The sequence below is a fragment of the Orycteropus afer genome, unplaced genomic scaffold (assembly GCF_000298275.1).
Source record: "Orycteropus afer afer isolate SDZICR_OR568_19922 unplaced genomic scaffold, OryAfe1.0 scaffold00044, whole genome shotgun sequence".
Taxonomy (NCBI): domain Eukaryota; kingdom Metazoa; phylum Chordata; class Mammalia; order Tubulidentata; family Orycteropodidae; genus Orycteropus; species Orycteropus afer.
Window position 1 is genome coordinate 9,484,800 of NW_006921631.1, and position 10,723 is coordinate 9,495,522.

Consider the following 10,723-nt stretch of genomic DNA (forward strand, 5'->3'; position numbering starts at 1 on the left):
TGCCCTCCTTCTAGTTGGTTTTGATTTTGCCCATGATGGCAAGATGACTGCCAGCAGATCTATAGAGACATGAGCACTGGCTTAAATGATTTGAAGTTAGAGAAGTTCCCTGACTTCTTAGAGTCTTGATTTCCTCATCCATAAAATGGGATGATATCTTATTCCACAGTATATTACGTGAATATTTAATGAGCTCATGACAATCTGAGTATCTTGGTGGCTAAAAGCAGGGATTTGAAATCATATCTGGCTACATTGCTTATTAAATTAATTGTATAAAATATGGATATTTATAGTACCTGTATTATAGAGTCTTTTGAGATTTAAAAGTATATGTTGTTGTTGGTTGCCACTGAGTCAGCTTCCAAGACATGGTGACCCCTTGTACAACAGAATGCAATGCTGCCTGGTCCTGTGCCATCCTCATGATGGATTGTGGATCTGACGGTTGTGATTTACAGGGTTTTCATTGCTAATTTTTTAAAATAGATCACCAGGCCTTTCTTCCTAGTCTGTTTTTACTAGAACCTGTTGAGCATCACAGCAACACATATGGATTGACATATGATAGGTGGATGGTGACTGTGCATGAGGTACACTGACCAGGAATCAAACTCAGGTCTCCCAAATGAGAGGTGAGAATTCCATCATTGAACCACCAATGCTCCCTAAAATGATATAATGTCTGTAAGACCTCTAATAGAGTGCCTAGCACATACAGCAACTTGATTAATGGTGGTAGCATAGTGGCTAAAGCACTTGACTGCTAACCAGAAGGCTGGCAGTTCAAACCCACCAGCCACTCCTCGGAAGGAAGGTTGGGCAATCCTACTTCCGTAGTGATACTGCCTTGGAAACCCAAGGAGGGGTCGCTATGAGTCGGGGCCGACTCGATGGCAAATAACAACAACAACAAACGCCTTGAGTAGAATTTTGGAAAGTGATCATTAATGGTTCAAATGAAAAGGTAAACTCAAGCACAGCAAATGGCAGAAAAAAAGGCATGAACTTTCGTAACTCAAAACTCATAAAGGGCTTGGGAAAGGTTAATGGTGTTGGTTGCATAACATGCTGAACTTAATTAATGTCACTGAACTATACATGTGAAGATTGTAGAAATAGCTAATATTTTATTACCTATATATTTACCACAATGAAAAAAAAGGGGTGTGTGTGGGGAAAGAACCCCAAATAGGTTCAGAAATGGGGCAATTTGAGGTTGGGCCATAGAGGGTAAGCTTAGGTAGGGCTAATATATACAAGTGTGGCTTTTGCTCCTTGTAGTAGAACTATGATTAAAAGATATTGCAAGATGGTCTAGGGAAGAGACTGTCATCTAGTCAGTATGTCAGCATCTTGGGAAGTGAAATGCTGCTGTGCTTTTGGATGTATTCTTTTTCTAGAATTACAGCAATTAATAAAGTGCTTTATGCTTGATCCGTGCTGGTTGTATTGACTTGAATTGCCTTTAAAGCCAGAGACAGTCTTCTTAATACCCCGAATGGTGGCAAATCTTTTATAAGGGTGGATTCAGTAATTCAGAGCCAAATCTGATGAAAAAGGTAAGGGAACAAGGAGTAATTCTGATTCAGAGATTTAAAAAACAAAACCAATGTTATTGTTTTTTGCTCTCTGGCTGAAACTGCCTTGTGAAACTATGCTAAGCCAGTATGAATAAGTTGTAACATTTAAAACAATTTTACATATGGAATATATTAACAAATTTATGGAGTATTTACTATATACTTGGCTTGATATTAAGTATTGGAATCACAAAGATTAATAAGTATTGCTTCTTAGAGAATCTACTGTCCTTTGGGGGAGAGTTATCAGAAGATCCATCATCGTAATACAGTGAGATCAGACTTAGGAAGTTTGTTCAGGTCTGTGAGCAGTCATTGGCAGTGGGGTCTGGGATGAAGTAGGGCCAGGATGTGTTATCTGGGAAGGTTTGAAGTAGAAGTAATGCTTAAGCAGGAGGCTGAAGGATGAGTATGAATTGCAAAAATGAAGAGGTGTAAGGGTATGTGTGTGTATGTGTATTTCACATAAAGAGAAATGCATGTGCCTGGAGGCTATGGTTGTCTGTAGAATGTTCTGAAGAGTCTGCCAAATCAAAACAGATAAAATGCTTATAGGCAATTTCTCCTGGCTGGTCAAGGCCACAAGAGGCATCCAGTTTCTGATCTTTAACCAGAATCAGCATTGGAAGAATCCTTCTAAGAAGTTCAGTCTTAAAAGTGAGCAAATGAAGGCAGCTGAGAGAAAGAAGTGGCTTCTCCCTGATACCCCTCCCAATAACCCACTGAGGACTTCACTGATGAGGTGTCTGAAGTTCAGAGGGTTGCCATCTAAGAACAGAAATTTATTTTCTCATCTTCCTGAAGCCTAGTTGTCTGAATTCAGGTGTGGGCAGGGCTATGTTCTCACAGAGAGCTCTAGGGGAAGATTCTTATCTCTCCTGCTTCTGATTGCCCCAGCCATTCTTGGCTTGCAGCTGCAGCATCACTCCAGCTTCCACAGTCACATGGCTGTCTTGCCTCTGTCTGTCTCTCTATGCCCCTCCTCTTTTTATAAGAATACCACTCAGATGGGATTAGGACCCATCCTTCTCCAGTATGACCTCATGTTTGCTGAAGTGAACCTATTTCCCAACCTGTCAAATTCACAGGTACCAGGGGCTAGAACTTCAACAAATCTTTTTGAGGGATACAATTGGATCCATAACAGAGGTTTAAGTAACTTGCCTGAAGTCTCTCTCACAACTAGTAAGAAGTGGAACTGGGATTTGAATCAGGGTCTGCCTCATTCTGAAGCCCATGCTTTAGTTGTTGTTAGGTGCCGTTGAATTGGTTCCAACTCATAACAACCCTATGTACAGCAGAACGAAGCACTGACCGGTCATGTGCCATCCTCACAACCCTTGCTATGCTTGAGCCCATTGTTGCAGGCACCATGTCAATCTGTCTTGTTGAGGGTCTTCCCCTGACGTTGCACTTTACCAAACATGATATCCTTCTCCAGGGAATGGTCCCTTCTGACAACATGATCAAAGTACAGGAGATGAAATCTGGCCGTTCTTGCTTCCAAGGAGCATTCCAAATGCACTTGTTCCAGGACAGATTTGTTCATTCTTCTGGCAGTCCATGGTACTTTCAGTATTCTTCCCTAACATCACAACTTAAAAGCATCAGCTCTTTTTCGGTCTTCTTTATTCATTGTCCAGCTTTCACATGCTTATGAGGCTATTGAAAATACCATGGCTTGGGGTAGGTGCACCTTAGTGTTAGAGGTTTTTTGCAGCAGATTTGCCCAGTGCAATACAATGTCTGATTTCTTTTTATTTATCTATTATTATTTTTTATTTCTGCAAAGTTCTGTCACCTCCCCTCACACCCCTGGTAACCAGCAAAGAAAGTTTCCTTCCATATGTAAACCTTCCCTTGACTTTTTACAATAATGAACCAATATTATATTTGTCCTTCTGTGATTGACTTATTTCACTCAGCATAATGTCCTCCAAGTTCATTCACATTATGCAGTGTTTTGCAGATTCTACATTACTCTTTAGTGTTGCATAGTATTCCATTTTGTGTATGTACCATAGTTTGGTTATCCATTCTTTTGTTGATGGGAATGTAGGTTGTTTCCATCTTTTGGCTATTGTAAATAGTGCTGCGATGAAAATGGGTATGCATAGATTTGTTCTTGTCCTGGCTCTCACTTCCTTAGGACATATACCTAGTAATGGGATTGCTGGATCAAATGGTATTTCTAATTCCAACTTTTTAAGGAATCTCTATACTGTTTTCCACAGTGGTTGTATCATTTGACAGTCCCGCCAGCAGTGTACAAGACTCCCAATCTCTCCACATCCTTGCCAGCATTTATTTTCTGTCTTGTTGAACTTTGCCATTAGTGCTGGGGCCACATGGTATCTCCTTGTTGTTTTGATTTCCATCTCTGTAATGGCTAATGATCGTGAGCATTTCTCCATGTGTTTGTGGGCCACCTGAATATCCTCTTTGGTGAAGTGTCTATTCATGTCTTCTGCCCATTTTTTAATTGTATTGTTTGTCTTTTTCTTGTTAGGTATTGGAGTTTTCTATAAATTTTAGAGATAAGCTTATCTGGAAATGTCCTAATTTCACCTAATTTTTGAGGAACAATTTTTCCAGGTATATAATTCTTGGTTGGAAATTATTTTTCCTCTCAGGGTTTTATATATACCATCCCATTGCCTTCTTGCCTGCATGATTTCTGCTGAGAAATCAGAGCTTAGTCTTATTGGTTGCCCTTTGTAGGTAACTTTTCATTTTTCCTGTACTGTTTTTGAGATTGTTCCTTTATCTTTGGTTTTGGTGAATTTGATGATGATATGTCTTAATGATTTTCTTTTGGGGTCTTTCCTTTTGGGATTCATTGGTCTTCTTGAATGAGTATATTCTCATCTTTCATCATATCAGGGAAATTCTCTTCCAACAAATCTTCTGAAAATTTTCTCTGTGGTTTTATTTGTCTTCCTGTTCTGCAATTCTGATTACACATAGGTTATTCCTCTTGATGGTATCCCACATGAATCTTAGGCTTTCTTCATTTTGTTTTGATCTTTTCTCTGATTGATCCATTTCCAAAGAAGTATTGGGCTTTGTCTTCAATCTCACTAATTCTATCTTCCATTGATTCAAGTCTACTCATTTGCCTGTTCAATGTGTTATCTATTTCTGAAAATACAATATTAATCTTCTGCATTTCTATTTGTAGATTTTGTATCATCTATAATTTTTCATTTATTTTATCATTTTGGTCTTATATTTTCTTCTGAAAATGTTCTAGGGTTTTGTCTGTGTTTTCCTTAATTTTGTCATTGTTTTCCTTGATCTACCTCTCAATCCATTGAAGGTACCTAAATAAAATTCTTTTGAATTCCTTATCAGGGAGTTCCAATGCTGCTTCTTCCTCAGGGATGTCTTCTGGGTCTGTATCCTGATCCCTTGTTTCTACTGCTTTATCTTTTCTTCTTTGTGTATAAATAAATAGCTAGTGGCTACCACCATATTGGACCCACAAGTCCAAGTTCTGTCCATAGTAGACAACACAATGCCTGCCATTCAATTATTGTTGTTAGGTGCCATCGACTCAATTCCAACTCAGAGACCCCATGTGACCAAGTAGAAATGCCCCATATGGTTTCCTAGGCTATAATTTTTACAGAAGCAGATAGCCAGGTCTTTGTCCTGTGGAGCAGTTGGGTGGGTTTGAACTGAACACCTTTCAGTTAGCAGCTGAACGCTTAACCATCATGCCACCAGGGTCTGTTGTCTCCAAGGCATTATGATGTTTTTATGTTTATATTTAATTGATGATTGTATGTTGGAGTGACTCACCCAAGATTTTTGTTTTCTTTGGATATATCTGAGTAAGCAGGGTACTGTGCTCCACTATTTGCTAATTGGCAGCCCTTATGCACTTATCACCTATCTCCTTTCCAGTCGTCAGCCTCCCATTTGTCTGTGCTGTTCTTGGCAAGTAGAGCTTATTTTTAGGTCCCTGGAATCTGAACAAGAATGCTGTCACTTTAAATATCCAAAGGGCCACTGCTTGTAAACATTCAAAATGGAATTCCACAGCTTAGTTTGTCTCATTCTTCGCTGTTTCCCATCAGCCACCAATGCAGTCATCCATGCAGCCCTTGGTGAGCAGGGCCTGTTTTCAGCTTAATTCTCAGGTCCTAACACCACTTGGAAATATTTAAACTATCCATGCCATCAGAATAGCTGACAGTCCACAGCTCTGTTTGTCTCCTTATTCATGGTTTTCGTTCAGATTCTTCTACTACTTTGTGTTCAATCCACTTCTGTATCCTTCCTTTCAAAGGAATTATTAATTCTGGGTTTCAGAATTATCTGTATCTGTGTCAATTGGTTTCTCTTTGCTTTGTTGAAGAGGGTCTGTGTAGCTTGTCTGCCTATTCTACCATCTTACTGGAAGTCCTCGAGATGTCTGATTTCTTGATTGCTGCTTCAATGGGCATTGATTGTGGGTCCACGTAATATTAAATCTTTGACACTTCAATCTTTTCTCTATTTATCATAATTGACCATTTATTGGTCCTGTTGTGAGGATTTTCATTTTAAGTTGAGGTTAATCCATACTGCAGACAGTAGTCTTCAATCTTCATCAGTAAGTGTTTCAAATCTTCTTCACTTTCTGTAAGCAAGGTTGTGCCATCCGTTTATCACAGATTGTTAATGAGTGCTGTGTTCTTCTTCATATAGTCCAGCTTCTTGGATTATTTGCTCAGCAGACAGATTGAATAAGTGTGGTGAAAGGATATAACCCTGACACACTCCGTTTCTGATTTTAAACCATGCAGTATCCCCTTGTTCTGTTCGAATGGCAACCTCCTGGGCCATGTACAGGTTCCTCATAAGCACAATTAAGTGTTCTGGAATTCCCACTCTTCTCAATGTTATCCATAATTTGTTTTGATCCACACAGTTAAATGCTTTTGGAACGTCACTATAACACAAGTAAACATCTTTCTGGTATTCTTTGCTTTCAGCCAAGACCCATCTGATATCAGCAATGATATCCCTCATTCCACATCCTCTTCTGAATCCAGCTTGCATTTCTAGAAGTTCCTTGTCAATATACTGCTGCAACAATTTTTGAATTATCTTCAGCAAAATTTTACCTGCATGTGATATTAATGATACTGTTCGATAATTTGAACATTCTGTTGGATCACCTGTCTTTGATATGGGTGCAAATATGGATCTCTTCCAGTCAGTTAGTGTGGTAGTTAAGTTTGTGTGTCAACTTGGCTGGGCCTGGTTGAGTAGCTGCACAGTTGGATGTAGTTATTCCCCATGGTGAGGTTGGTAATTAACTACATGGTGGAATCTACTGGAGCAACTGAGTAGCTGCTTTAGGGATGTGGTCTGCTTCCAGCTTTGAGGAAGGTCTCCAGCTTTTTGAATCTTCTATGTAGCCAAGTTGTTGTTCAGCAGCCTGCCATGCCCTGCTGATTTTAGGACTTTTTCTGGACTTGAATTAAAGGCCTGCCCTGTTGTTTGGTAATATTGGGACTGTGCCTTTTCACTCGTTGACCTTAGATTTCTTAGCCTCAGCAGCCAGCAGCTACCTGAGTGAAGAGAAGCCTCTAGCTTCAGTGGGCCGGGAGCAAGAGGTAGAGCTAAAGCCCAAGGTCAAGGGACTTTCACCAAGCCCCTAAATCCTGGCACAGTGAACTCACACTACTAGCCTCTAAAACTGTAAGAGAATAAAGTCTTGTTTGTTCAAACCACCCATTTGTGGTATGTTCCTGTCAGAGCAGCACTAGGTAACCAGAACTGTTGGTCAGGTAGCTGTCTTCTAAATTTTTTGGCATAGATGAGTAAGTACCTCCAGCATGGCATCCGTTTGTTGAAGCATCTCAGTGGATATTCTGTCAATTTCTGAAGCCTTGTTCTTTGCCAATTTCTTCAGTGTAGCTTAGACTTCTTTCTTCAGTACCATTAGTTCTTGAGCATATGCCCCTTCTAAAATAGATAAACATTGACAAATTCTTTTTGGTACAGTTACTGTGTGCATTCTTTCCATTTTCTTTTGATGCTTCCTGTATCATTCAATATTTTTCTCATAGAATCTTTCAACATTACAACTTGAGGCTTGATTTTTTTCTTCCATTCTTTCAGTTTGAGAAATGCTGAGCATGTTCTTCCCTTTTGGTTTTCTAACTTCACGTCTTTGCACATTTTATTATAATAATTGACTTTGTCTTCCTGAGCTGCTTTGTGGAATCTTCTGTTCAGCTCTTTTATCTCATCATTTCTTCCATTTGCTTTAGCTCCTCTCTGTTCAAGAGCAAGTTTCAGAGTCTCTTCTGACATCCATTTTGGTCTTTTCTTCCTTTCCTGTTTTTTTAATGACCTTTTGCTTTCTCCATGTATGATGTTCTTGATGTCATCCCACAATTCCTCTGGTTTTCAGTCATTGGTGTTCAATGTGTGAAATTTATTCTTAGATGGTCTCTAAATTCAGGTGGGATATAATCAGTGTCACAGTTTGGCTCTCATGGACTTGTTTTGGTTGTCTTCAACTTGAACTTGAATTCGCATTTGAGAAGTTGATGGTCTGTTCCACAGTCAACTAATGGCCTTGTTTTGGCTAGAGATATTGAGCTTCTCTATTGTCTATTTCCACAGATGTATTCTATCTGATTCCTGTATGTTCCATCTGGCAATACCCATGTGTACAGCTGCCATTTATGTTGTTGAAAAAAAGGTATTTGCAATGAATAAGTTGTTGATCTTGCAAAATTCTATTATGTGATTTCTGGTGTCATTTCTATCACCAAGGCCATATTTTCCTACTTTCAGTGATTCTTCTTCCCCCCCCCCCCCCCCCCCGCAACTTTGCATTCCAATCACCAGTAATAATCAATATATCTTGATTGCATGTTTTGTCAATTGCAGACTGCTGAAATTGGTAAAAAAAAGTCTTCAACTTCCTTGTTGTTTTGGTTCCCTAATGCTGCTGTAATAGAAATACCACAAAATGGATGACTTTAACAGAGTTTGAACTTGTTCAAAGTGCCAGGCTCTAGGGCCTGAGTGAAAGTCCCTTGACCTTGTGCTTCAGCTCTGCCTCCTGCTTCTGGCCCACTGAAATTGGAAGCTTTCTTCATTCAGGTAGCTGCTGGCCGCTGAGGGTGACAAAGGTCGACAAGTAAAAAGGCACAGTCCCAACATTACCAACCACATGACAGACCACTGATTCAAGTCCATTAACAGTCCCAATATCAGCAGACGACATGGCAGGCTGCTGAATGACAATTTGGTTACATGCAGGATTCAAGCATGCCAAAAGCTGCAGAGACCTTTTCAAAAGCTTCTGCTTTTATACCGGAAGCAGACTACATCCTTAAAACAGCTACTCAGTTGCTCGTGACAGATTTCACCATGGAGTTGATTACATGTCTCATCATGGGGAAAAACCCACCAGATGCCCAGCTACTCAAAACCAGGCCCAGCCAAGTTGAAACATAACTTTAAGTACCATGACTCTACCCCTTGTCAACTTGACATCTATACAGATCTCCTTCATTGGGTGGTGCAAGTTTCCTTGACAATCTGAATAGCAACCTCATCCTCTCAGCCTGGTGGGTCCTGTTCCTCTGTCTCTTGGGCATGGCAGCCCTGCCCTCGCACTCTTGGGCAGCAGCTATGGCCCCAACCCACTGGCTCACATGGATTAGCAGCCCCACATTCCAGAACCAAGTTGATGAAAGTCTGACTCTTTGAAACCTTGGAGGCTGTGGTGGTTCCACTTCCAGAGGCCATGGTCCTACCCTTTGATACTGAGGCAGATCTGCTTCCTGTTTCCTTGGTCTTTCAGCTTCTGCCAATTCATGACTGAGGGCAACCTACTCCAGGAATCTTCCCGCTCCCAAAGCACTTATCTTTTTTTCTGGTCCTTTATCTTTTTTAAAAAAATCTTTGTTGATCAACCAGCTGCCCAGCCACTCAAAATGAGGCCCAGCCAAATTGGCACATAACCTTAACTACCACACTCAGCTTGGCTCTAGTGGTTAGTGTGTAAATGTGAATAATAGCAGTATTAACTGGTCTTCCTTGTAGGTGTGTGAATATTATCCTCTCACTGACAGCATTGTACTTCAGGTTCAATCTTGAAACATTCTTTTTGATGATGAATGCCATGTCATTCCTGGCATAGCAGATCACATGATTGTGTGATTCAAAATGGCCAAAACCCATCCATTGCAGCTCACTAATGCATAGGATATCAATCTTTATGTGTTCCACTTCATTTTTAATGGCTTCTAATTTTCCTGCATTCTTACTTTGTACATTCCATGTTCCAATTATTAACGGATGTTTGCAACAGTTTCTTTCCATTTTGAGTCATGGCCCACCAGAAAATGGAGGTTCTGAATGCTTTACTCCATCCATGGCATTAAGGTCAACTCTACTTTGAAGAAGCAGCTCTTCCCCTGTTGTATTTTGAGTGCCTTCTGCTTTGAGGGGCTCATCACACAGTACTATATCAGGCAATGTTTCAGGGCTATTCATAGTTTTCCAGTAATATATCAGACAGTGTTTCACTGTTATTCATAAGGTTTTCACTGGCCAATTCTATGAGAAGTGGATAGCCCCTTCTTTCCCAGTCTGTCCTAGTCTGGAAGATCCACTGAAACCTGTCCACTGTGGGTAACTCTGCTGGTATTTGAAATACCGGTGGCATAGCCTCCAGAATCATAGCAACACACAAGCCACCACAGTATGAAAAACTGACAGATGAGCCTACCACAAATTATGCAGTCAAATTTCCCACATTTGGGGAAATCACAGGGGTCAGCACATCTGAAGTGCAATGGATAAGACTTGCCCTGGGAAAACCACCTTTGTAATTGTGGTATTTCTCCTGCCAGGGGATTAGCAAGAAGCAGAACTGGAATTTGAATCAGGGTTTGCCTCATTCTGAAGGCCATGATTTTTTTTTTTTTTTAATTGTGATTTGGGTGAAAGTTTACAAAGCAAATTCACTTCCCATACAGCAGTTCACATACATTTTGTCTCATGACATTGACTACAATTTCCCACAATGCAACAGCTCCCCTCCCACTTCCTCCCCATAGTTACCTCTTCCCTGTGTCCTTCCCTCCATGTACTCCGGCCCCTTGAGCTATGTCCCTGTA

At 40.4% G+C, this 10,723-nt stretch overlaps 1 non-coding gene across 1 annotated transcript; it reads right to left on the minus strand.

Moving 5' to 3' along the window:
• Positions 1-10,300: 10,300 nt before the first annotated feature.
• LOC122149745 lies at positions 10,301-10,464 on the minus strand. Its single transcript, XR_006163308.1, has one exon. It is a non-coding gene; the product is annotated as a U1 spliceosomal RNA (small nuclear RNA).
• Positions 10,465-10,723: the final 259 nt, after the last annotated feature.